Source organism: Vipera ursinii (genome assembly GCF_947247035.1).
Source record: "Vipera ursinii genome assembly, chromosome: 2".
NCBI lineage: Eukaryota > Metazoa > Chordata > Lepidosauria > Squamata > Viperidae > Vipera > Vipera ursinii.
In genome coordinates this window covers 21478516-21503252 of record NC_139513.1, presented here as the reverse complement: position 1 = coordinate 21503252, position 24737 = coordinate 21478516, and the positions used below count along the sequence as shown (strand labels likewise).

The 24737-nt window shown below is 43.1% G+C and overlaps 1 protein-coding gene and 1 long non-coding RNA gene across 5 annotated transcripts in view; one reads left to right on the top strand and one right to left on the bottom strand.

The window, feature by feature from the left end:
• The window catches only part of DDAH2 (DDAH family member 2, ADMA-independent), a 285750-nt gene extending 266869 nt beyond the window's left edge, over window positions 1-18881 (top strand). For all 4 annotated transcript variants that reach the window (XR_014491779.1, XR_014491780.1, XR_014491781.1 and 1 more), the window contains one exon: window positions 18660-18881. The gene's annotated coding sequence lies outside the window, so the exon portion shown is untranslated. The remainder of the gene's footprint in view (window positions 1-18659) is intronic.
• LOC310636760 overlaps window positions 2778-24737 on the bottom strand; it is a 156646-nt gene continuing 134686 nt past the window's right edge. The window contains exon 2 of the long non-coding RNA XR_014491786.1: window positions 2778-2935. This is a non-coding gene — a long non-coding RNA (uncharacterized lncRNA). The remainder of the gene's footprint in view (window positions 2936-24737) is intronic.

The window sequence follows — 24737 nt, the reverse complement described above, 5'->3', positions numbered from 1 at the left end:
TAGCTATTCTCTGGAATTCTGCATTCAATTGGCATTCAATTCTGCATTCCCTTGCCTTTCGCTTCCCTCCTTTCCTCAGCTATTTGCAAAGCTTCCTCAGATAGCCATTTTGCTTTCTTGCATTTCTTTTTCTTTGGGATGGTTTTGGTTGCTACCTGTTGTACAATGTTGCGAACCTCTGTCCATAGTTCTTCAGACACTCTGTCTATCAGATCTAATTCCTTAAATCTATTTGTCACCTCTACTGTATATTCAATAGGGATATGATTTAATTCATACCTGACTGGCCTAGTGTTTTTTCCTACTTTCTTCAGTTTAAGCCTAAACTTTGCAACAAGAAGCTCATGGTCTGAGCCACAGTCAGCTCCTGGTCTTGTTTTTACTGACTGTATAGAGCTCCTCCATCTTTGGCTGCAGAGCATATAGTCAATCTGATTTCTGTGTTGACCGTCTGGTGATGTCCATGTGTAGAGCCGTCTCTTGGGTTGTTGGAAAAGAGTGTTTGCTATAACCATCGTATTCTCTTGGCAAAATTCTATCAGCCTGTGCCCTACTTCATTTTGTACTCCAAGGCCAAACTTGCCTGTTATTCCAGTTATCTTTTGGCTTCCTACTTTAGCATTCCAATCCCCCATGATGATAAGGACATCATTTTTGGTGTTGTTCTATAAGGTGCTGTAGGGCTTCATAGAACTGGTCAATTTCATCCTCTTCAGCACTGGTGGTTGGGGCATAGATTTGGACTAGTGTGATATTGAATGGTTTGCCTTGGATTCGAACTGAGATCATTCTGTCATTTTGAGGATTGTATCCCAGTATTGCTTTTCCTACTCTTTTATTGACTATGAAGGCTACTCCATTTCTTCTGAGGGATTCTTGCCCACAGTAGTATACCTGATGGTCATCTGAATTAAATGCACCGATTCCTGTCCATTTTAGTTCACTGATATCTAAGATGTCAATGTTCAGTCTTGTCATCTCTTTTTTGACCACGTCCAGCTTTCCTTGATTCATGGATCTTACATTCTAGGTTTCTATGGAGAAAAAATCTTTACAGCATCGGACTTTCCTTTCACCACCAGACATATCCACAGCTGAGCATCCTTTTGGCTTTGGCCCAGTCGCTTCATTCTTTCTGGCGCTACTAGTACTAGCCCTCTGCTCTTCCACAGTAGCATATTGGACGCCTTCCAACCTGAGGGGCTCATCTTCCAGTGTCATATCGTTTTGCCTTTTGGTACTGTCCATAGGGTTTTCATGGCAAAGATACTGGAGTGGGTTGCCATTTCCTTCTCCAGTGGATCACGTTTTGTCAGAACTCTCTGCTATGACCTGTCCGTCTTGGGTGGCCCTGCACGGCATAGCTCATAGCTTCATTGAATTACGCAAGCTCCTTCGCCACGACAAGGCAGTAATCCATGAAGGGGACACAATCTTACAGGTAAGCAAATAGCCAACTCCCACAATTTATGAATAAAACACAGCATTTTTAGTAGCTTATATTTCTTTATAACAAAGATTTATATACTACCGGTCCTATGTATTTGTGGAAATAATTAGTTTAAAAATATTCACATAGAATAAGAACAATTTAAAAGTTGTTATAAATACCCTGGGTCTGGGTATAAGGTAAGCTTTAAGTATAGGTAGTCTTCTTTAACAACCCCAGTTGGGACCAGGACCTTGGTTGTTAGATGAAATTGTCACTAAGTAAAACCACAATTGTGCTTATGATCTTACACCAGCTTTCGTTTACAGGCCAGTGAAGTAAATACAAATGTTGTTTCTAAAGTTACTTTTTCATTGCTGTCATAAATGTGAATGGTCACTAAACAAGGCAGTCATTAAAGAAGAAGTATCTGTAATGCTTTAATGAGTGGCATTTAAAGGTGCTTAGAGCTAACCTTGGCTCCAGTTGCAAATTCTTCTACCCGGAAATAAAAATGGACAGTGGATATTAAGTGTATATGCAGTTGTGTAGAAGAAAAACAGTTGAGTAATGTGTGACCTAGCCTGCCCTTAAAAACCCAGCAATAGTCAGTATCTTACTCCAAGAAGTACTTAATATATTTACTTAATGATAAGGTGTTTCTAACAAGTTATTCACAAAACACACACTTTTGAGCATTTTGTTGAGTACAACTTTATACTGAAAAGATTAACAGAATTTTTAACAAGTCTCCAATATGAGGGTGTGTATGTTGTGTGTGTGCATGAACACATCCTTTTTTACAATGAGAAGTTCATAAAGGCAGCCTCACATGTTACAAATGATTCTTTACTTGTCGTCCACAGAGTCTTTTGGATAAAAGAATTGAACCACACCCAGTCTTAGAAAGAGATATATGCATCTTAAGTTGACATCCACAATTGTCATCTTCAGAGTTTGTCAAAGTTTGTCACAGTAAGTATTTTCCCCTTCCTATTTTGTGATGGAAAAAGTATTGCATTTATTGAACAAATCACAATTAAGCGAGAACAAAGACAAATGACCAAATTGCCAGGCAGAAATAGGAAAAGTTGGAAAGGAAACAATGTATCAATATTAAAAAGAAAAGAAAAGAAAAGAAAAGACACATAATAGTTTGGGGGGAAAATTGCTGAAAAATTCTTCTGGCTAAGAAATTGCAACAGGGAACGACATGATAATACACAAAATCTGACAACGATCAATGAGCATCAAACTGAGAAACATAAGCAATTCTTAGAGGCAACAGAGAAGGAAAAAAGGACCTCAAATGAGCACTTATTTTCAAGAAAAAAGAAGTAAGAATGGATTTTATTTATTTTATTTTATTTTTATTTTTATTTTATTTTAATTCCATTTATATCCCGCCCTTCTCCGAAGACTCAGGGCGGCTTACAAGCTTAGCAGTAGCCTTCATTCTATGTATATGCCTGCTTATTAGGGCTTTCACACACACCCCCAAGCGGCCTTATTACAAAGTCAGCTTAATTGCCCCCAACAATCTGGGTCCTCATTTTACCTACCTGGGAAGGATGGAAGGCTGAGTCAACCTTGAGCCTGGTGGGATGCGAACCTGCACTAATTGCAGGCAGCTGGTGTTACTTAAGGAGGCATTAGCCCACTGCTCCACCAAGGCTAATTTCCAAATTTCTCCCAGCAGCCTCCATCAGACAAGGAACAAACACAAATATGAATTAAAGGCAAGAATAGAATAGAATAGAATAGAATAGAATAGAATAGAATAGAATAGAATAGAATAGAATAGAATAGAATAGAATAGAATAGAATAGAATAGAATAGGAGAAGAGTTGAGGGATGCAGTGGCTCAGTGGGTTAGGACGCTGAGCTTGTCTATTAGAAGGTTGGCAGTTTGGCAGGTCGAATCCAGAGTGCTGCGTAACAAAGTGAGCGCCTGTTACTCGTCCCAGCTTCTGCCAACCTAGCAGTTCGAAAGCACGTAAAAATGCAAGTAGAAAAATAGGGAACACTCCGGTGGGAAGGTAACAGTGTTCCGTGTGCCTTTGGCGTCTAGCCATGCCGGCCACATGACCACGGAGACGTCCTTGGACAAGCGTTGGCTCTTCAGCTTTGAAACGGAGATGAGCACTGGCCCCTAGAGTTGGAAACGACTAGCACGCATGTGCGGGGGAACCTTTACCTTTTACCTTTACCTGGAGTAGAGTAGAGTAGAGTAGAGTAGAGTAGAGTAGAGTAGAGTAGAGTAGAATAGAATAGAATAGAATAGAATAGAATAGAATAGAATAGAATAGAATAGAATAGAATAGAATAGAATAGAATAGAATAGAATAGAATAGAATAACAGAGCTGGAAGGGCCCTTGTAGGTCTTTTAGTCCAACCCCCTGCTCAAACCTATACCTATATCATCTCAGACAGGTGAATGTCCAGTCTCTTCTTAAAAATCTCCAGTGATGGAACACCCACAACTTCTAGTGGCAAGCTGTTGCACTGGTTGATTGTCCTCACTATCAGGAAGTTTCTCCTTAATTCCAGGTTGCTTCTCTCTTTGTTCAGCTTCCAACCATTGTTGCTCATCCTTCCCTCTGGTGCTATGGTGAACAACCTGAACCCCTCTTCTTTGTGGCAGCCCCTCAGACACTGGAATACTGCTATCAGGTCTCCCCTATTTCTTCTTTTCTTTAGACTAGCCAAACCCAGGTTCTGCAGCCATTCTTTGTATGTTTTGGCCTCCAGGCCTTTGATCATCTTAGTTGCTCTTCTCTGATTTTTTTCCAAACTTTCAACATCTTTTTTGTGATATGGTGACCAAAATTGGCTGCAGTATTCGAGGTGTGGTCTTACTTGGAGCAAAGAAGGTCTAGATAATATACTGTGTGATGTGGCTTGCATAGCAATATCAAAGTGCATACTCAGCCATTCCAAAGCTTGCCAGAAAAAAACAACAGGCCAGTTGGGTCTAGGACAACTTGCCACGGCCAACTCACCATGGCCAACTAGCTGTAGGACACTTTGCTATGGGAAACCTCCAAGCTGTATGAATTGTTGATTCAGGCACTTTTATTATTGGTGATCACATTTTCATCAAGATTATTATAACGCCTGTATTTGTGGATTGACTTTATTTTATTATTACTGGCCATGGTTCTGTCAATATTAATTTAACTTTTGTATTTGTTTGAATTCTCCCATGGAGAGAGGCGAGTTGGCCATGGCGAATTGTCCTAGTCCAGGCCAGTCAGCTTGATTTTTTGTTGTTGTTGGAAATTACTGAATGAGAGCAGATCCGAGTCAGTCAGAACAATTTAAGCACCATAATTTTCCATGCTGTGCTTGGATTGTATTTTTTTAAAAAAATCTGGAAATCAACTTATTTAATAAAGGAGAATATTTGTAAGCTCAGGATTGACATGATGGGTCCTTGGTGCTCTCTGAGCTTGGTTGTTTTCTTGCAAATGTTTCAAGTTTATTTACAAGATTTCATGTGTTTAATCTCATATTTATATGTGTATCTATCTGCAGTGACTGAGTGTAAATATGTATTCTGATAATTTTTTAACTTAATTCTTGGCACTTAGCATCCAGCAGAAGTAGTAGAGTCAGTCTTCAATGCGTTTAAAAGCGTGCACATCATCCAACAAAAATTAAATTAGATCAAAAAATTAAAATATAAAACAATGAAAAATAAATTAAAAAGAAAGCAAAAAACAAAAAGACGGAAGAGCTGACTTGATGGACCGCTGGTCTTTTTCTGCTGTCTTGTTTTCTGTTTCTGTTTCTAATTAAGTAACTTAAATTTGTCATACTTAGCTTATAAAAGAAAGTACTTTGTGGTTGGTTTCTTCCTCTTGTGCTACTCTTTCTACAGCAGGGGTCTTCAAACCTAGCCCTTTCATGACTGGTGGACTTCAACTCCCAGAATTCCTCAGTTGGCCATTTTGATGAAAGTGCAGGCTGAGGAATTCTGGGAGTTGAAGTCCACCAGTCATAAAAGGGCCAAGTTTGAAGACCCCTGTTCTACAGGCTTCAGCAGGGCTTTTTTTTCTCATTGAATGCTCAGAACGGAGTTCCCGGCACCTTTTTTGGATGGAACCTTGTAGGGTAGGCAAGGCGGGTTGTATGACATGTGTGAGTTCCGGCACCTTTTTCTTTTACAAAAAAAAAGCACTGGGCTTCAGAGTGCTAATAGCCTCTCTTGACACTCTTTTGCTCAGTTGTTAAGTCACTGAGTGCTGGACAGTATCATCTTCCTGCCATCTTAAATTGATATTTCAATACATATTTAGACTAGAAGTCTCCAACCTTTTTGATTTGGCAGCCCAGAAAGGGAGGTAGGCACCACTATGTGGCAAAAACGAGCCCAGTGCGCGTGCACACAATTGGGCCATGTGTCAGAATCCATTTATATCACATTTCATAAATGTATGGTTAGAATATTGTGCTTATTCTGGGGATTCTGCCATCTCTCCGAGGGCAGGGGGAGAGGATGGTTACTCAGATTGCAGTAGGCTGTTTTCAAAGACGAGGGAAGCTTTTGATCTGGGGGAGAACAGGGGGGGAGAGAGAGATCTGGGTTGCATCTCCATTTGCAATGGAAAGGAAGAAGCAATAACAATAAACACAAGATTTCCCTTTCCCACAGAAGGGCCTGACACCTAAGTAAATGATGTGAGCCTGACCAAATGGATTTGAGGGAACGGGGTTGAAACGGGAATGCTTTATATCGGATTGAAATGTAACTCAATGTCAGATCCCGTCTTCTATTGCCACAACCGATCTCATCCTAGTAAACTTTTCCTTTTGGACAAACCTGGCTCCAAGAGTTCTTATTTCCTAAGATGTGGATTGGGGTGGGTCCTGACACCATGCATGAGTGCATGTGCATACGCAGAAGCAAATGGCCACACGTGAACATATGCACACACACAAACAGCTGCATGTGAGCACATGTGCGCATGCAAAAAGGACTGTGTGGGTGCAAGTGCTGCAAATGGGGTGGTGCTATTGCTGGTGGGACGCTATGGGCGGCACTAGTGCCGGTGGGATGCTCGGGGTTGGGGTGGCACTAGTGCCAGCAGGATGCTCGGAGTGGCTCTAGTGTTGATAGGACGCTTGGGGCTGAGTGGTGCTAGCACTGGTGGGATGCTCGGGGCAGCACTAGTGCAAGTGTGGGGGTGGGCAATGGCCCACAGCTTAGGGACCCTGGACTAGGTCACTGGACATTTAAATCATTGACCATGATATCCAATTGAGTTGGGAGCTGGAAGTACATTTTATAGTGGTTCCCCTCCAATGCTGTAAGTCATTCCAGATTGTAATCCTGGGTGCAGGTGACAGCATTCAAGTCTTTTTTTGCTCCAAGTATCAGTTTGGTAGTAGTTAAAGCACCAGGAGAGAAACCAGGAGACCTTGGGGTTATTTATAAAAATAATAAAGGTGGGAGATGATAGATAGATAGATAGATAGATAGATAGATAGATAGATAGATAGATAGATAGATAGATAGATAGATAGAGGACTCAGGGGTCTAGCTATGTTATTTACCTGTGTGAAATTGCTGGAAAAGATAATTCATCAATTTGGGGTGAAGTGTTATGAGTATGCTGATCGCATTGCCCTGAAATAAATAAGTACTGTTGACAAGACAACATGTGAATTGTCATCAAAAGGCATACATAGTTGTTCATCACAAAATCACAAATTAAATTTTGGGTTGTCGTGCATATCTCATTTACCCTCTTCCTTCCCTTTCCTTAAAGCACTTGTCTGTTTTTCAACTTCACATTAAAAGTAGCTTTTTCTGTCCTCTAGTGGCAGAATGTAGAATATAAAGGTAAAGGTAAAGGTTCCCCCGCACATGCGTGCTAGTCGTTTCCAACTCTAGGGGCCGGTGCTCATCTCCGTTTCAAAGCCGAAGAGCCAGCGCTTGTCCGAGGACGTCTCCATGGTCATGTGGCCGGCATGACTAGACGCCAAAGGCGCTCGGAACGCTGTTACCTTCCCACCGTAGTTGGTCCCTATTTTTCTACTTGCATTTTTACGTGCTTTCGAACTGCTAGGTTGGCAGAAGCTGGGACGCGTAACAGGCGCTCACTCTGCTACGCGGCACTCGGGATTCGACCCACCAAACTGCCGATCTTCTGATCGACAAGCTCAGCATCCTAACCCACTGAGCCACCGCGTCCCTGAAATTGTAGAATATAGGATGTTTTTAAGATTCAAAGAATTTTGAAACTTGTTCCCATATTATTGTCCAGATAGGTAACAGTACCTAAATGATCTCTGTGTTAGTATGTCCCTGAACTAGTACCATATATGAAAATAGTTGCAAGCATTTTATATGTTTTTTTATTGAAAAACAACTTTGATTCCCTCTTTGGAAGAATAGCTAGTTAAATTAAGGGAATATGCTTTGAAGTCCAGAAGAACTTCTTATATAAAAAGGTAAATCTGATGCAAAATGTAATTCTAATTGGAAACAGTTCTTGGATTATAATGTTTAGAATTATGTTAAAACAGTTTTGTGCTCCATTCAAAATTTGATTTTTCTTCTCCATAGAATTATATTGGTTTGTGCGTATAAAGTATTGATTTGATTTGTTATTTACGGTTAAAGTTCAAAAATAATTATGTTGTAATACTAGTTCTAGAACTTTATCCTTTCTTATTTTTTTCCACACCATCCTCTCCTTTGTTTAAAAAGTTTTCTTTTAAGTAAATAAGGGAAAGAAAGGCAGTTCATACTTGGATAGCAGGCTGCTTGGAATTCCCTAGTTGGGAAGTTAGAAAAACAGTCTAGAAAATGTCGAAATTCAATCCACTAAAATGGCTCACCCAATAGGTCAATGCTCAAGCAACATCTCTAAAATAATATGGAGCTCAGCAAAGTGGAGGCCATCCGAATCTCCAGGGTGACACTTCTTACACATATGAATAAATAGCCCTTATTTGAAACAAAATTTGATTTCTGCGGCCCCATAGGACAGACGCTGGAATTTCCTACTTTTTACGCGTTAACACACAGCCAGCTCAACTTATAAGTCATAATTCTAATCACAGAAAGATCAGTGTCTAATAATGACCATTTTTTCTTTGTCAAATGAAGGCTTGAGTGACAGAGCTAACATTCTGAGAGTAGTTTGTTGAGGAGCTCCAGAAGATTAGATGAGAGAGAAACTTTCCACTCTTTAATTTTTATTTTATCACGATGGCTTCTTGGCTTTTTAAAAGTAAGTACCGTGTTTCCCTGAAAATAAGACCCACTCAGGAAATAAGCCCTAGCCTGATTTTTTAGGGGGACACCTAATATAAGCTCTACCCCAAACATAACCCAGGAGGGATGGGCGTGGCCAACACAGGAGGCAGCGAGTGTGCGGGGGCTGATAGCGTCTCACAGCAGTTGCAACTGCTGGTAAGTCTGAGCATAGAGGCAGAGGTGGGAGGAGGCAGGCAATCCGGATATGCCGCCTAGCTTGCAGGAGGCTTTCGTGGCAGCACTGGCAACAGGCAGAAGCACAGGCGATCCCCAAGCACTGCCCACTCCGTCCCACCATCTCTCAGCTTGCCGCACCTGTTGTGTACTGGGTTCGTTGCGCAGGAATGAAGACGAGGCGAGTGAGTTCAGCAAAGATCATGGTTTATTGCTTGCAGGATCTGAACTAGAGAACTGGGCTGCAGATGCAGCAATTTATACCCTGGCCCCTAGGCGGTGGCCAATAGGTTTGAAGCAACCTATTGCCGCCCTAGGGGCAACCAATAGCAGTGCTGGAGACGGGTTGTCTGAGGCGCTGGGAGCCGTTAGCTAGCTCCCTGCTCAAACAGCCTTCCAGCCGTTACCACGTGGTGTTACAAAACAAGCCCAATACATTACAGCACCCACGCTGGATTGCCTGTCCCAGTGCAGCTGTGGGCAAGTTGAGAGATGATGGAACGGAGTTGTGGCTCATTGGGATCACTTGCCTCCCACCCATCTCTGCCTCCACACTTGGACTTACATGCGCTGTGCCAAGGGGCTGGTGGGCTAAGGCAGCTGCCAGACACCATTGCCCCCTGCGTGCTTGCCGCCTCTTGTGCATGTGCTGGGGGCGGGGGGGGGAAAGAGCCCAACTAGACTGACCGCCCTGAAACCATGTTTCCCTGAAAATAAGCCCTAATGCGTCTTTTGGTACCAATATATATAATATAAGACCGGGTGTTATTTTTGGAGAAACATGGTTTATTTAACATTACAGTGAACTGATATCAGTGGGTAAGCGAAGAAACAGCCTCTAAGACTGGAAAAAGTTTGGGGAGGACAACAGGCTATTGTGAAAAAAAGGTTAAATAAAATCATTCTTTATAATGATACTATACATCAGACATGTCAAACAAAAGGCCCGGGGGCCGGATCCGGCCCGCGAAGTGGTTTCATGTGGCCCGCGAAGCCATCCTGGAAACAGTGAGGGAACGGCCCCCACTGCCTTGGCTTTGGCCCAGAGACCCTCCTTCTGCCAGAGACCCCCAGATCTGTCCCACTCCTGCCCAGGCCCCCATAGGCACCCCTGATGCGAACGATGTAGAGCTGGCCACGCCCACCCAGTAGGCCATACACACTCTAGCCACGCCCACCCAGTAGGCCACGCCCACCCTGGCCATACCCACCCGGCCCCCTGAGGGCAACCACAATGCTGATGTGGCCCTCAATGAAATTGAGTTTGACACCCCTGCTATACATAAATAAGGCTGAGGAAGAGGGTAGCTTATTCAGAATTAGCATATCTTTTTTATTATTATTAAAGAGTTTTACAAAATTTTTTTTACAAAACATATCCCCAAAACCCACCCGCCCCAAACCACCCCCCTCCCCCCCACTTCCCAGAGCTGAATACAGGGTCATAAATATAATAATCATATTCTAACTAAAATTATCCATTATAAAATTAACCAAATTCATAATGTGCTTTAACTCCCCTTTAACATTGATACATTCAAATTATTAAAAACATAATAATAATAACTTAAACAAAAATATAATCAATACTAATACTAAAGTTAATAAAAATCTAAAATCTACTCATATCTGATTTATGTTTCTTTGGAAATTTTGCTCCTCAGGTCTTGAAAACTATGAATATCATTACCGTGTGACAAAAAATGCTTTCATTTTTTATTAATCGTTCTGCTCTTCATATATTCATAAACATGGGAGGGAGGGAGGGAGGGAGGGAGAGAGAGAGAGATATTAAACAAGAGGGGAAGATTTCTCTATGTAGGAGTGTGGGAAAATGGAGCTCAAATCTTCTGAATCCGAATTCCAAGGAGAAAGGTTGTGAGAGCAAATGTTCCTTATGTTAACTTGGCGTAGATAGAAATATTTACAGATGTTGATTGGGAAGTTTCTGGAGTTAGATTTTCAGAATAAAACAGTTAATCAAGTCTTTCTGATTTCTATTGCAATAGCAGGGACTTTTGATAGCTTCCAGTATCTGGATGAATCTTTTCAGTTCACAAAAAGAGTATAAACATCTTGCCAAGCTAGAGCCAAGCGGGGAATTAGCTCAAATGGTACAGCGCTTGCTTAGCATGCAAGAGGTAGCAGGATCAATGCCTGCATTCTCTAGTCAGTCTCTGTTCAGTTTTGGCTTCCTATACAGAAAATCCTCATGCAGGCAAGTTTTGCATATTTTCCTGGACTAGGAATTAGCGGCAATGCAAAAGTCTTGCTTTTGCTTGGAAGATGTGATGGGGATTAATGCCCACCTTTTGTGGTCAGGCTTTTCATTGATTTTATTATCTTTCCCCAAAATCCACCCCATTCCACCCCTCTGATTCTGCATACGATTTTCCATGTGGGGGTTTCTTGAGAAATGATGGAGCAGAAATGGTAGAACAGGATGCTGTAAAACTAGCTCAAATTAAAGGAGTGCTTGCTTAACACATATGAAGCAATAGGCCCAAACCCACCTTTAACACTGTTTGCCATTTTATTTACTATTATATATTTAATTAGAGGATTTACATGGCCATCCATCCTTTGCCATTCCACTCCTATGATTCTGCATACGATTTTCTCTGTGGGTGTTTCTTGAGAAATAATGATAGAGCAGCAATGCTAGGATGCAATGCAATTAGCCCAAGTGGAAAAATGCTTGCTTAACAGGCAAGAGGTAGTAGATTTGATGCCCAAATCTACCTTTACCCTGTTTTGCCATTTTATTATTTATTTATTTTTATTTATTTTAATTCCATTTATATCCCCCCCTTGTCCGAAGACTCAGGGCGGCTTACAAGCTTAGCAGTAGCCTTCATTCTATGTATATGCCTGCTTGTTAGGGCTTTCATACACACCCCAAGCGGCATTATTACAAAGTCAGCTTAATTAGATCATTTTTATATATTTCTCAATTTAAAGGATTTATATGATCCTCCATCCTCTGCCACATGACTCTGGGTGGCTAACAACAGCGATTAAAAACAGAAACACTAAAAGCAATGCAACAGAAAATCAACAAAACAGGACCCCAATCCACCAGTGTCACCCACTGACCTATATAATCCCCCAGGCTCCAACCTTACTATCCTAGTATCTTGGAGAAAAGCCAGGTCTACATGGCTGTCTGGAAGATTAAGGGGGGGGGCTGCCAGATCTCAAGGGGAAAGTGTGCCATAGGTTAGGAACTTCATAGATCTGGCAAGCCCTACCTTCTTAATCTTCCAGACAGTCATGTAGAGCTGGCTTTTCTCCAAGAGGCTAGGATAGAAGGCAATACTTAAAGGAAGAGATCTGGGGAGTGCCTACTCCATCCAAATTAGAGATTGGGCAGATACCACAGAGAGAGGCGGTCCTGCAAATAATCTGACCCTGTGCCAGATAATAGAAATAGAACAGAATAACAGAGCTGGAAGGGACCTTGGAGATCTTCTAGTCCAACCCCCTGCTCAAGTAGGAAACTCTATACCATTTCAGACAAATGGTTGTCCAGTCTCTGCTTAAAAGCTTCAAGTGTTGGAGCATTCACAACTTTTGGAGGCAACTTGTTCCACTGATACATTGTTCTCACTGTCAGGAAATTTCTCCTTAGTTCTAGATTGCTTCTCTCTTTGGTTAGTTTCCATCCATTGCTTCTTGTCCTGCCTTTGGGCGCTTTGGAGAATAGATTGACTCCCCTCTTCTTTGTGGCGGCCCCTGAGATATTGGAACACTGCTATCATATCCCCCATCATCCTTCTCTTCATTAGACATACCCAATTCCAGCAACTGTTCTTTATATGTTTTAGCCTCCAGTCCTCTAATCATCTTTGTTGCTCTTTAACAGATAGGACTTAAAAGGTGATAAGGAGCACCTTGAAGCGAATTCAGATCGCATAACAACAATGCAATGTGAGCAAGCTGAGGGGCATGAAAGCCTGTACAAGCTGCCTCATGCTGGACCATTTGTAACTTTTGTAGGGTCTTCAGGGACAGTCCCACATAGAGCACATTGCAGTAGTCCAAATGTAAAATACAAGGCATGAAGGGAAACTGAGGTTGCTGCCTGAGCTTGGGAAAAGCAGCTGTAACCAAGTGGAAATGCTTCCCACCTCTCACCCTTTTTCCCAAGATAAGGCTCAACTCAACCCTTTCCCAAAAGGGCCATAAAAGTTTGCACAGCCTCAGAAACCTCAAAGGAGATGGGCTAATTCATTCCCCCCCCATATCTGCTGCCAGATTGATGAGAGAAGCTTCACCCTCACAGGCACCCATGACTGGCATCTCAGCAGTCTGGCACAGATCCAGAACCCAGGTGCTTCAATTCACAGCTGTGAAGAACTTGCCCACTTTCTCTGGCTCCACCTGTTGAAGCTCTTCCCGAGTGATGGAGCTCTTCCTATGTAATGTCTGAGGGAACACCTGCTGCCGGGATATCTGAGGGAACACCTGCTGCCGGCATCAAGTTCCCTTCGTCCTGTGCGCTCCCACACGGAGGGCCTTCTCAGGGTGCCGCCGGCAAAAGACTGCCGGCGGGTAACACCCAGGGGGAGGGCCTTCTCTGTGGGTGCGCCTGCCCTTTGGAACCAGTTACCCGTAGAGCTCAGGACTGCCCCTGATCTTTGTTCGTTCCGCCAGGACCTGAAGACCCTTTGAGCTTTCCGGCCAGGACTGAGAATCTTAATTTTAACTTATTGTAATTGGGTTTTAATTGGAGCTATAGGCGTTTTATATTTTATTCAAGGATAATTTAATTATTTTAATTGTTATTAACTTTTTGTATTTGTAGTGTTATTTTAATTACCTTGTGAACCGCCTTGAGTCTCATGGGAGAAGGGCGGTATATAAGTTCAATAAATAAATAAATAAATAAATAAATAAATAAATAAATAAATAAATAAATAAATAAATGAATAAATAAATAAATGTAACTCAGATGTGTCTTGGTCATTTCTAGCACACTTACTTGTTGTTGTTAGTTGTTGTTGTTGTTAGACTCATCCTTCCTGTCCTCTACCATCTTCTGGAGTCCATTTAAGCTCACACCTACTGCTTCAGTGACACCATCCAGCCACCTCATTCTCTGTCGTCCCCTTCTTCTCTTACCCTCAACCTTTCCCAGCATTAGGCTCTTCTCCAGTGAGTCCTTCCTTCTCATTAGGTGGCCAAAGTATTTGAGTTTCAACTTCAGAATCTGGCCTTCTAAAGAGCAGTCAGGGTTGATCTCCTCTAGGACTGACTGGTTTGAATGCCTTGCAGTCCAAGGGACTCGCAGGAGTCTTCTCCAGCATTTACTAGTTGGCATCTAATTTCATCTCCTTGGTTTCTACTTCTTCTCCTGAATTCTTGCAGTTTGGTGGATCAAGGCTAGCTGAAGCTGGGGAATTAGCTCATATGGTAGAGCGCTTGCTTTGCATGCAAGAGGTGGTGGGATCGATGCCCACATTCTCCAGACCATTTTTTTACTTACTTTTTCAAAGTATTATACCATTCTCATCTCCTCACTCTCTGCATCTTGTTTTGAATTCTTGTAATGTGGTAGAAGAAGGTTGACAATGCAGTTGGGGAATTAGCTCAAATGGTAGAGCGCTCGCTTCGCATGCGAGAGGTAGCAGGATCGATGCTTGCATTCTCCAGTTAGTCTGTATTCAATTTTGGCTTCCATACAGAAGATCGTCATGCAGGCAAGTTTTGCATATTTTCCTGGACTGGAAATTAGTGGCAATGCAGAAGTCTTGCTTTGTTTGCAAGAGGTGATGGGGATCAATGCCCACCTTTTCTAGACAGGCTTTTGGTAGATTTTTTTCATCCTGCCCCAAGATCCAATGGTGGAATTCAGCCAGTTCACACCAGTTTGGCAGAACCAGTAGCTAATTTTTTGTTGCCTAGGCCCGGAATGGACTTCTGGAAGTGGCATCCACACAAGAGAACTGTTTGCTCACTTATATGAATCCCACCACTCGATCCACCCCACTCCACCCCTGTGATTCTGCATATGAACTTCTATGTGGGTGTATCTTAAGTGATAGAGCAGCATTGCTAGGATGCTGTGAAACTAGCTCCAATGGAAGTCTGCTTGCTTCACATGCAAGAGGTAGTAGGTTTGATGCCCCCCCTTTTCAATCAACCTGTACCCTATTTTGCCATGTTATTAGACCATTTTTATTTATGTCTTTATTTAAAGAATTTATGTACCCACGCATCATCTTCCGCATAACTCTGGATAGCGAACAACAGTGATAAAAAGAGAAAGAGAGAGAGAATAGAGAGAATAATACTTTATTGTCACTTGAATGTACACTAATTGGCATACATTAAAGTGAAATTTCATTGCATACAGCTCTCAAAGGGTCACCATCCCCAATATACACCACATAAATGGCATTTCTTACAAAAATGTTGATATTCCAGTTACTTGTCCTGCTTTATGCATTGGCCGGAGACAAGTATCTTTTGGCAAATTGCCCAGGGAGAGGGTGCATAGACCATTAGATTGGGAAGAGCTCTGGCAAAGGACTAGCCAATGATAAATGCCTGGGATGGGCTGGCTGCAGTGGGGTGCCTGCGGTAGAGTGGGCACAGACATATGCCTGTGGTTAACTGTCCTAGACCCATCTGGAGAAGGTGGGCACTGATTCCACTACCTATTAAAGCAAACCACTCTCTAATTCCCAATTGTCTTCCTGGGCTACTTTGCAGTCCTATGGTGCTGGAGAAGACTCCTGCAAGTCCCTTGGACTGCAAGGCGATCAAACCGGTCAGTCCTAGAGGAGATCAACCCTGACTGCTCTTTAGAAGACCACATCCTGAAGCTAAAACTCAAATACTTTGGCCACCTAATGAGAAGGAAGGACTCACTGGAGAAGAGCCTAATGCTGGGAAAGGTTGAGGGCAAGAGAAGAAGGGGACGACAGAGAATGAGGTGGCTGGATGGAGTCACTGAAGCAGTAGGCGTGAGCATAAATGGACTCCAGAAGATGGTAGAGGACAGGAAGGCCTGGAGGAACGTTGTCCATAGGGTTGCGATGGGTCGGACATGACTTCGCAGCTAACAACAACAACAGAAGTCCAGAATAATATGCAAAATTTACCTGTCTTTGTATGGAAATCAAAAGTGAATAGAGGCAAACTGGAGAATGCAGGCATTGATCCTGCTACCTCTCGCATGCTAAGCGAGCGCTCTACCATTTGAGCTAATTCCCCAACCGTGTGGCAGCCTTCTTCTACCATGTTACAGTATTGCAGGACAAGATGCAGAAACTGGGGAGATGTAAATGGTCTAATAATTCCTCAGCTGCCAGGCAGCCATGACATAGCAAAAAACATTCAGGTGAAAATTCAGGAACAGAAGTGATGGAAATTAGGTGCCAACTGACCAGCTCCCCTGGAAGTCACTAAGACACATCTGAGCTCCGTTATCTGGGAAGAGTTTGAGCTGGTTGATCCTGAGGAAGTGGGCAAGGTCCTCATAGGTATAAGCTCAGCCATCTGAGTTCTGGACTAATCTCCTTCTGGGCTTGTTAAAGATTGGGAGGTTACACGTGATTGAGTTCAATGCTGGTTAATGGCTCTTTGAGGGAGAGAGTGATTCTGTCAGCCTTGAAGAGGTAGGATGCACCTTCTCAACAACTTGACCTTCAACCTTTCTGTGTTGGACAACTTTAATCAATCGTCCCTTTCTGGGGAAGGGTGGTGTTGAAGCCAGCCTTGATATATGTGGAAGAACAGTTATGCCATATTAGGAGGCAAAAGGAGGCTTCAGCTGGTCCAGAGTGCAGCAATACTGGAAAACTTTGGTGCCTTAGAGGGGCTCTTGTTGCATCACTTTTCTTCAAGTTTCACTGGCTGCTGGTTTGCCTCTGGGTGTAATTCAAGGATATTGGTCATTACTTATAAAGCCCTGCATGAGATGGGTCCAGGTTACTTGAAAAACTGGCTTACTCCTATGGGACAGGGACACCACACTTATGCTGGGAGAAAGAGGCTGCTGTCATTCAGGGTTTTGTAAAATGGTAGAACTGTGGGGGAATTAGCTCAAATGGTAGAGCGCTTGCTTAGCATCCAAGAGGTAGCAGGATCAATGCCTGCATTCTCCAGGCTGTCTCTATTCACTTTTGTTTCCACACCAAAGATATCCTGTCGAAGGCAAATTTTGCATATTATTCTGGACTTCTACAGAGTTGGAAAGCAGTTCAGGAAGGCAATTGGGAATTAGGGGTAGTGGTTTACATCAATAGATAGTGGGATCAATGCCCACCATCTAAAGACAGCCTGTTGCTTCAAGATGCATACTGAAGATGCACCCCAGCCAGCCCCCTGGGATTCTGCATGTCAGCTTCTAGGTGGCTCTTTTAAGAAAAAATGATGGAGCAGCTCTATTAGGATATTGTGCAGGAGACAAATATCTTTCAGCAAATTGCCCAGGAGAAAACTGTGTTGGATTGGGAAGAGCTCTGGCAAAGGGCCAGCCAATGATAAATGCCTGGGATGGGCTGGCTGCAGTGGGTTCACCATGGTAGAGTTGGCACAGACATCGGTCTGTGGTTAACTCTCCTTGACCCATCTGGAGAAGGTGGGCATTGATTTCATTACCTATTAATGCAAACCACTGCCTCTAATTCCCAATTACCTTCCTGGATTACTTTGCAGCTTTGTAGAAGTCCAGAATAATATGCAAAATTTGCCTGGAACAGGAAGTTTTGTATGGAAATCAAAAGTAAATAAGAGACAAATTGGAGAATGCAGACATTGATCCTGCTACCTCTCGCATGCTAAGCGAGCGCTCTACCATTTGAGCTAATTCCCCAACTATTTTCCCATGTTACCACCTCCAGTCTGATACTTTCCCTTTGGAGCTCCAGCCAACTGGCAGAGCCAGCTCTTCGGGATCTTGTGGATAGTCAGGAGGATGGGAGCCAATGTCATCTCAGGGGACAAGGTATCCAAAGAGTAGGTGGCACAGAGGAAAATACTTTTCTCATGGACTCTGCCAGCTGAAATTCCTTTACCGATAGGGCCTTCAGCATGACCCTTCTGCCAGCATAGGGAGAGTGGGCCTGTCCCATAGGAATGAGAGTGGGCCCATCTCATGCAGAGAATGTGGGTACTGATCCCACCACCTCTTAAATGCAAAGCTACCATATGAGCTAATTCCCCAGCTCAAGGTAGTTTTAAGGCAGTAAACTACAAGAACTCAGGACAAGGTGCATAAATTAGAGAGAGAAAAAAATTGTCTAATCACCTGCTAAAAGAATAAAAATTTCTTTAGGAGAATGCAGTCACGGGTCCTGCTAATTCTTGTATGTAAAGCAAGTGCTCTATCCTTTGAACTGACTGCACAATATCCTAATAGAGCTGCTCCATCATTTTTCTTAAAAGAGCCACGTAGAAGCTGACATGCAGAATCCCAGGGGGCTGGCTGGGGTGCATCTTCGGTATGCATCTTCAAGCAACAGGCTGTCATCCCCTAAGATGACATTGGCTCCCATCCTCCTGACTATCCACAAGATCCCGAAGAGCTGGCTCTGCCAGTTGGCTGGAGCTCCAAAGAGAAAGGATCAGACTGGACGTGGTAACATGGGAAAATAGTTGGGGAATTAGCTCAAGTGGTAGAGCGCTCGCTTAGCATGCGAGAGGTAGCAGGATCAATGCCTGCATTCTCCAATTTGTCTCTTATTTACTTTTGATTTCCATACAAAACTTCCTGTTCCAGGCAAATTTTGCATATTATTCTGGACTTCTACAAAGCTGCAAAGTAATCCAGGAAGGTAATGTTCTGCACCAGACTGCTACCGGCCCTGCAGCAAAAGCAGGGACAACCCCTTTATAAATGGCAAGAGGCTGGAATAAAGCCTGCCAAATTTATTCACATAAAACAGAGCAAGACAAGACACCAACCATGAAACAGGAGCTAAGAAACAGGAACTATCCAAGCGGTTGCCTTCAGAAAACCAGCCCTCCCACACATTCCCCTTAAATACAGTTCAGGGCGTGGCCTCTCTCTGCCTCCTTCCGAGGAGCCCCATTGCCTTCCTCTGTTTACTCCTGATTGACTGCCTCCTGCGTCGGGCGTCCTTGAACAGGGCCAGCTGTCGGTCATCTTCATCCACGCTGTCAGGTTCACACAGCTGGGTCTCCGTCGTGACCAAGTGGGAGGGGCCCAGCTGAGGGCTCTGCAGAGCCTCAAGGCCATCATCAGCAAGCTCTTCAACACCCCCCTCCTCCTCCTCTGAGTCGTCCGACACAACTGCCGAACCCACAGGCTGACCCTGAATCACAACAGGTAATTGGGAATTAGAGGCAGTGGTTTGCATTAATAGGTAATGAAATCAATGCCCACCTTCTCCAGATGGGTCAAGGAGAGTTAACCACAGACCGATGTCTGTGCCAACTCTACCATGGGGAACCCACTGCAGCCAGCCCATCCCAGGCATTTATCATTGGCTGGCCCTTTGCCAGAGCTCTTCCCAATCCAACACAGTTTTCTCAATTTGCTGAAAGATATTTGTCTCCTGCACAATATCCTAATAGAGCCGCTCCATCATTTTTCTTTTTCTTTTTTTATTTAAAAAGTTTTACAATACATTTTAACAAAACACAACCCCACCCCACCCCCTTCCCACTCCCCAACCCTCCCCAGCCCCTCCCTCCCTTCCCCCTCCCCCGTCCCCGACTTCCCAGAGCTAAGTACAGGGTATAAAAATACAAACAATCATAATCTACCTTATGCAAACAATCATAAACTATTAAAACTATTGCACTTTATCTTATATAAATTAACTCCAAACAGTATAAATATCACATCAATAATTATTCAAATGCTGGATAATACTTTTTAGTCCCATATTTACTCCACAGTATCTCTCTGTTGCAAATAGTCTTTCAAGTACACTAAAATCTTTGCCATATCCTCCAAGTTGGGAACTTTTACAGTCCATTCTTCTATAATCGGCAGTTCTTCCTTCTTCCAATATTGCCCTATTAAAAGTCTTACTGCCGTAGTTAAATTCAACATCCGCTTGATATCCACAACAGTAGTGTCAATAAAAATACCCAATAAAAACAATTACAGACAAAACAAATTTACATCAATCATTAAAAAACCAATTTTCTATTCTTCTTTCCACCTGGTCTTTAATTTTCCATACTAAAACCAAGTTTATACAATCTTTCCTTCTCTTAATATATTATACAGCTTCAAGTACCATACATTACTTTCGAAACTTAATTTTTTTTATATGTAGTCACATCATTTTTATATTTTCTATTACGTGTTTCATTATTGCCCATAAAAGTAGCTTACAAGTTAACTTTCATCTATACTTTTTCCCAAACTCGCAACAGAGCATATCATAAAATATATACCTTAAACACATTATCCACCTTCTTATCACACAATAGATATACATACCAACCAAATAGCAAATCATGACCTTCAAAATTTCAGTAAGCACTACTACAATTCTTCCCAATTAAGTTTTCATAATTATCTTAAAATTAAAACAACATAAAATATTACAAAACATAATTATTTTATATAACTCTACATTTGAGGGTGAAAAATATATCCCCAAATATTTAACCCTTTTAACAATTTCAATTCCCGTTTACTCTTCTAAAACCACCTTTTATGATCCTTATTACATTATTATCTCCTTCAGTTCTACAACTAGATCTTCAGGCTCGTCTCATTCGTCTAGAAGCAGCACGCCTCCTCCAATTTCTGGCCTCCTCCGGTGACACTGAAATTTGATCCACTCCTGTAACTTTCTCATCTGTCTGCATTGTTCCTTCAGCACCTTGTAGATTCTCTCTGTGTCGTTGAGACTTTCCCTCACCTTTCTTCTTTGTAGATTCCAAAAGTGGTATGGGGGCTGCTTTTAAAACATTACTATAAAAATCACGTGCCTGTATCACCGTAGTAAAACGATGCCTCATACCTTCATAGGTCACCACCATACCCACTGGTATCTCCCATCTGAACTTAATATCACGTCATCTTAATTCTTGTGTCAAAAAAGCAAATTCCTTCCTTCTACTTAAAATTCTTGGAGGGATCTCTTTTAAAATCAAGACTTCTTGCTCAGCAATTACAAATTCAGTATTGTAGGAGGCTTGAATAACCTCATTTCTAATCGCTCTCTTTGTAAAATAAACCACCACATCTCTGGGTATTTTCCTTTGTCTTGCAATCACGAATTAACACGGAAAATTTTATCTATATCTTCTATTATTTCATCTGCTGATCGCCCCAGCACCCCTTCCAGAGCCTCAGAAACTATTTTCTTCAAATTTTCTTTAGAATCTTCTTTTAAGCCTCTGATTCTCACAGCAAACTCCATCTGATGATACTGTACCAAAGTCAAATCACAATCAATTTTCTCCACCACATTTTCGGTTTCTGTCATTTTTACTTCTAATCTAGTATTATTTTGACTAAGATCTTCCACTCTTTCATCCAAATTCTCAATACATATATTTATTTATTTATTTATATAGCCATGCCTTGAAATGCAGATAAGATGTCTGCTCTTATTTCTGTTAGTTTCTCTGTAATCTTTTCATCCATAACCTCAGCTAGTTTTTCTGTTAACTTCTCCTCCAGCTTTTTTTCCATTATCTCAGCAAATTGTTGCAATTGCTTTTCCATAATCTCTTGCATCACATTCTGCAAATCTTTAACTGTAAGAGCTGGTGCAAATACGGGTGCAGGGGGCAATATGGCTTGCAACGAAGACTGCTGCACCAGAGCAGGAACTTTAGGAGATGTAGCCACCATTTTCACCCACTATTGTCTGCTACGCACTTCCACTTTCAAGCTCAGCAAAGTCCATTGAGTTAAAGATCAAAAGACCACTTTCACCTGAATCTCCTGTATCGCTCTGCCTGCATCCTCGTTCTCCAAAGTTCTTTCTTGCTAGCAGGGATGGTTGCGGACGCCTTGTTCTGCTCCAAAAAGTCCGGAGCAGAAGCGCCTCGCAGTCTGGAGCATGCCCAGGCTTCGGGGGGGGGGGCTCAATCCTTCAGCCGCCAAAACTTTAAGTTCTGGCGGCCCCGGAGAGCTCTACCCCTACCTGGGCGCTCACCCCCTCCTCTTCTCCCAAGGAGGGGGTTTCCGAGCTGCCGAAACAGCTGATCGGCGCTGTTTTCGGCGGCTCTACGGAGCCGCGGAGCTGACAGCCTAAGAATGGCTGCCTCTGGCGATGCCTTGCCATCCGGAAGTCCATCATTTTTCTTAAAAGAGCCACATAGAAGCTGACATGCAGAATCCCAGGGGGCTGGCTGGGGTGCATCTTCGGTATGCATCTTGAAGCAACAGGCTGTCTTTAGATGGTGGGCATTGATCCCACTATCTATTGATGTAAACCACTACCCCTAATTCCCAATTGCCTTCCTGAACTGCTTTTCAACTCTGTAGAAGTCCAGAATAATATGCAAAATTTGCCTTCGACAGGATATCTTTGGTGTGGAAAAAAAAGTGAATAGAGACAGCCTGGAGAATGCAGGCATTGATCCTGCTACCTCTTGCATGCTAAGCAAGTGCTCTACCATTTGAGCTAATTCCCCCACAGTTCTACCATTTTACAAAACCCTGAATGACAGCAGCCTCTTTCTCCCAGCATAAGTGTGGTGTCCTTGTCCCATAGGAGTAAGCCAGTTTTTCAAGTAACCTGGACCCATCTCATGCAGGGCTTTATAAGTAATAACCAATGCCTTAATTACACTCAGAGGCAAATCGACACCCTAATCACTGTCTCATAAAGAGACATTAACCACCACCTGAATTCAATCTCATGCAAACTCCGAAGCTTTAACAATCCCAGAAGGAGATGAGTCCAGAACTCAGGTGGCTGAGCTTATAGCTATGAGGACCTTGCTCATTTCCTCGGGATCAAATAGCTCAAACCCTTTCCAGATAACTAAGCTCAGATGTGTCTTGGTCACTTCCAGGGAATCTGGCCAGTTGGCACTTAATTTCCATCACCCCTATTTCTGAATTTTGTCCTACATTTTGTTAGGACATGGTTGCTTGGCAGCTGAAGAATTAGACTATTTACCTTCAGTATAGGTTTCTTCATCTTATACTGAGGCTTTAAAAGATGGATTGGGGAATTAGCTCAAATGGTGGAGCGCTCGCCTAGCACGTGAGAGGTAGCAGGATCAATGCCTGCATTCTCCAGGCTGTCTCTGTTCACTTTTGGTTTCCATACAAAAACATCCTGTTGAAGGCGAATTTTGCAAATTATTCTACAGAGTTGGAAAGCAGTTCAGGAAGCAGACAGGTTGTCTGAGGCGCTGGGAGCCATTAGCTAGCTCCCTGCTCAAACAGCCTTCCAGCCGTTACCACGTGGTGTTACAAAACAAGCCCAATACATTACAGCACCCACGCTGGATTGCCTGTCCCAGTGCAGCTGTGGGCAAGTTGAGAGATGATGGAACGGAGTTGTGGCTCATCGGGATCGCTTGCCTCCCACCCATCTCTGCCTCCACACTTGGACTTACATGCGCTGTGCCAAGGGGCTGGTGGGCTAAGGCAGCTGCCAGACACCATTGCCCCCTGCGTGCTTGCCGCCTCTTGTGCATGTGCTGGGGGCGGGGGGGGGGAAAAGAGCCCAACTAGACTGACCGCCCTGAAACCATGTTTCCCTGAAAATAAGCCCTAATGCGTCTTTTGGTGCCAATATATATAATATACATATAAGACCGGGCGTTATTTTGGGGGAAACATGGTTTATTTATCATTACAGTGAACTGATATCAGTGGGTAAGCGAACAAACAGCCTCTAATTGGGAATTAGCAGCAGTGGCTTACTTCAACAGATAATGGGACTAATGCCCACCTTCTCCAGACAGCCTATTGCAGGGGTGTCAAACTCAATTTCATTGAGGGCCGCATCAGCATTGCAGTTGCCCTCAGGGGGCCGGGTGGGTGTGGCCTGGGTGGGTGTGGCCTACTGGGTGGGCGTGGCTAGAGTGTGTATGGTTTACTGGGTGGGCGTGGCCAGCTCTACATCGTTCGCATCAAGGGTGCCTATGGGGGCCTGGGCAGGAGTGGGACAGATCTGAGGGTCTCTGGCAGAAGGAGGGTCTCTGGACCAGGGCCAAGGCAGTGGGGGCCGTTCCCTCACTGTTTCCAGGATGGCTTCACGGGCCGCATGAAACCACTTTGCGGGCCGGATCTGGCCCCCGGGCCTTGTGTTTGACATGTCTGGCCTATTGCTTGATTTTACCATCCAACCGAAGACCCACCCATCAACCCTCTGTGATTCTGCATGTCACGTTTTATGTGGCTCTTTTAAGAAAAAATATGTTTCTAGAGAATGAGATAGTCAATTTTACGGCTGGGGTCATACTTAATTTAGTTACTGAACTAATACTTTCTGGAATTAATTTATGCAAAGAAATAAACCACTTACAATCTATTTAATATTTAAACCTACCAAGCTTCAGATACTCTGAGTCTATAACCCCTAAGTCCTTTATTGTTCTTTGTAGGTGTGTCAGTCTTCCTTGTCAATGTGGAGTCTGCCAACCTATTGGCAAACTGATGCTAGCGTAGAGTGGGAGGCTGGCCTTATGGACAAAAATGCTCCTGGAGCAGAAGACATTATTATCATGCAGGCGTTACCTCAAACAGGAATTACTGCAATGGTATGTGCATATGGGACTGCCTTTGAAAAAGCTTTCAGAAAGAGCATGTTATCTTGTGCCGACCACTATTATCAATATGGTGGCAGGTGCACTGGTTGCCTGGTGGCTTTTATATGCTATTCAAGATAATCATCTTTCAAATCTTATTTGCATTGGGGCTTGGTTAATTTGAGGTAACTCATTCCAGACAGAAT